The sequence below is a fragment of the Pteropus medius genome, unplaced genomic scaffold, assembly GCF_902729225.1.
Source record: "Pteropus medius unplaced genomic scaffold, Ma_sr-lr_union100, whole genome shotgun sequence".
Classification (NCBI taxonomy): domain Eukaryota; kingdom Metazoa; phylum Chordata; class Mammalia; order Chiroptera; family Pteropodidae; genus Pteropus; species Pteropus medius.
Genome location: NW_024351073.1, coordinates 15,659,037 through 15,662,401, shown reverse-complemented (window position 1 = coordinate 15,662,401; position 3,365 = coordinate 15,659,037). Strand labels below are relative to the sequence as shown.

Sequence of the window (3,365 nt, the reverse complement as noted above, 5' to 3'; positions counted from 1 at the left end):
AGTGCCTGGCATGTGGTGGTTCCCAGTTAGCCCCCTCCTTCTCCTCCTCCTCCTCCTCTTGTAATAATCACTTTGTGCATTGAAAATAACTATAAACTATAAAATTTAAATATATTATAATTGTAAGTCACTAATTCATGCTTAACAATCTTTTCGTTAATTTTCCTACTGCTTCTCAAAGTCAAAGAATATACTATTCACTTTTCAGATGAATGTAGAAACAGGACATTAACTCGATGTTAAAAAGTCCCTCTCTCCATCCATGTTGTCGCAAATGGCAGCGTTTCATTTTTTCTTATGTCATGAATGGATCTTGAGATTATCATGCTAAGTGAAATAATCCAGACAGAAAATGCAGAGAACTGTATGATGTCACTCATATGTGGAATATAAAGCTGAAAGTAACAAAATAAAACCGACAAGACAAATAAACAAAAACTCATAGGCACAGACAACAGTTTAGTGGTTACCAGTGAAAGGGTGGAGGGGAGAAGTAGAAAAGGGTAAAAGGGGTCAAATATAAGGTGACGGAAGGAGATTTGACTTTGGGTGGTGAACACGCAAGGCGATACACAGATGACGTATTATAGAATTGTACACTCAAAACCTATGTAGTTTTATTAACCAATGTCACTCCCATAAATTTATTTTAAAAAAAGAAGTTCCTCTCTGAAGTCAAATTCAGAATAAATCATTGCCTTTTTTTAAGTACGTAATTCAATCTCTGTAATTTCAAAAATTCTTGTGAGTCTTTGGTTTACAAAGGTCTACCGAATTTTGTGTTTTGAAATAAGGTCAGGAAAGAGATGAATTTTTTTCTGAATTAAAAGGAAGAGGACCTTTCCCCAGTCCACTAGCACTACCACTCATCAGAAAATGGCAAGAAAGACAGCCTGCGGCCATGCCACCCTGAACACGCCAGATCTCATCTGATCTCGGAAGCTAAGCAGGGTCGAGCCTGGTTAGTACTTGGATGGGAGACCACCTAGGAAGACCAGGTGTTGCAGACGTTAAAAAAAAAAAAATAGCAAGAAAGAGAACAGAAGTGGAGCCAAGAAAATGGTCAAAGTTTGGGGTCCTGCATGCACGCTACCTGGGAGGTCACAGCTCCCAGGTGAGGGAGTATCATGTGCTGTGTGAGGATTCTAAATCTCTGACCTTGGAGGGATAAAGAATTATTAATTTCTCAAGTCATTTTATTCATCTGCAAAATCAAAATTATAAACTCATCTTCATGATATTATTTTATTAGATAAATGTCCAGGATGGTGACCGCAAGAGTAGACTTTCAGATTCCTGTTTCCTTATTCTTTTATCTTGTGAATGGACTTCATTATCATCCCCTTGAGGCATTAGTAGAAAATGTAAAAGTGAAAACTGGCATGTTTTAAACTTACATAGGATTGCAAGTGATTATGCTTGCATGTGTTATCATCTGTAAATATTGAAAAGAAGACTAATTATTGAAAATGTTTCCTGCTGGTCCCTCTTCCCAATGTTTATATATAGACATCATGTCCCTATATATTCTCTTTTTTGCATGTATGTTATGGTGAAAACTGTGTTAGTAAAAACAATTTTAATGTCATTTTTCTTATAACAGAAATAATTGAGTAGAAAATTTTGGGTTTACCAATAAATAATAGCAAGAAAAGAAAAATCAACCAAGGTCTCACTGCTCTAGTTATTAATATTTTGGTTCATTTTATTAATCCAAACAAATATCTATTATCTATTTATCTATACGTCTATCCATCCATCCATCCATCCCTCTATCCATCTACAGATATATCATATCATATATATATACACATATCATATCATATATATATACACACACACGCATACATACTGACATAAACAATGCAAGGGTTTTACAGATAATATAGATTGGGGACTAGGTTTACTGATAGTCTCCAGTATTTTGTTTGTAAAAAATATTTCCTAATTAAAGTTGGATATTAAAGTGGACAAAGGATGAATCTAGTTTGATGTTGGAATGAAATGATATGCCTTGGTTTATCCATGACAGGGCATTTGCTTGGTCTCACTCATGTAAATTGTTAGACTTTACTTATGCCGTGGCTTTTCTATAAGTGATTATTTTACAATATCGAGAAAAATCACCACGTTGCTCATCAACTCTGCCTGAGGCTATCTTTAAATTTGAGTGACTTGTTTGGGTTAGTCAGTGGATCTCCATAGAGATCCATACTTTGGAGTAAGTATACCATTTACATGGCAGTGGAGCTATCTTGGACAGGCTTTCATAGTGGAAGTTCTAAAATGATTTACTTACAAAGTGGTGTCCATGCCCAATTCTTCTGACCCTACGACATTATACTAACTTCCTTCTTCCAAGACTTTGACTCTCAGTAATATTTAGTAGTTTCCTTTAATTATATGATGACTCACAACACACATCACAACTTAAAAAGAATTGGTTTGATTCATAATTTACTACTCTGGAATTATTTAAGGAAGAGCAGCTGTTTGTAACCCCTTGATATAAGAGATTTTCTTTAATTTTACATGAAATGGAACACTGGCCACTTTGAAAATTTTAATACTTTTGTTGTTAGTATTTAAAGTGTTTGATCTCATCATAGTCCACAGAGTTTTTAATCTTTTACCTCCTTTACACTACTCATCTGATTATTACAGTGTTTACAGTAGATTAGAAATATTTTGTGCTAAAACAAAAGTTCTAATTGAAATGGATTTTATAAAACTCATCAAAAATTTTAAAAACAGAGTTTATTATATTTCACTTTTTGGGATATTTGAAATTTCTTCAGTGATCAGGTGTATGATATCCTGGAAAGATTTTCTAAACTCCCTAATCAATAAAATGGTTCCTAGAGAATTCTTTGAAAGAACATTTTAGAATTCTTAACTAAGTCCTCTTAATGATTAGTATTAATATTTGTCACTCACTGAAAATTGATAAGCACTGTTTACTTTGCTATGCACATGTTATCTGTAATTATGATCAGGTTTTTATAATCAAGTTTCATCAACATCTTACATGACATTAAAATGTGGTTATGAAATCATCTCATGACCCAATTAAGTTTAAATGGAAATTTTGTTAGTTGATTCTGAACCCCTGCTGGTGAGGTTTGTATCTTTCCTCCCTCCATTCAGTTATTTTATTACCATGTATAAAGATGTAAGTATAAATATTTTATGTAGTTTTATCCCTTGGTTCTGTTATTGCAAAGTTCGATATTTATTATCTATCTATATATCTATTTATTTATTTATTTAGTTTGTTTGTTTACTTATTAATGTGCTTGCATATTGGCTCCAGGAGTATCATGATGTAAAGAAATAAAATAAGCTAATAATTTTGAGAGCTCTCT

General features: G+C 33.2%; 1 non-coding gene across 1 annotated transcript; it reads left to right on the top strand.

Annotated features, from left to right (window-relative positions):
- Positions 1–891: 891 nt before the first annotated feature.
- LOC120586487 (5S ribosomal RNA) lies at positions 892–1,010 on the top strand. The gene has a single exon (XR_005648713.1). It is a non-coding gene; the product is annotated as a 5S ribosomal RNA (ribosomal RNA).
- Positions 1,011–3,365: the final 2,355 nt, after the last annotated feature.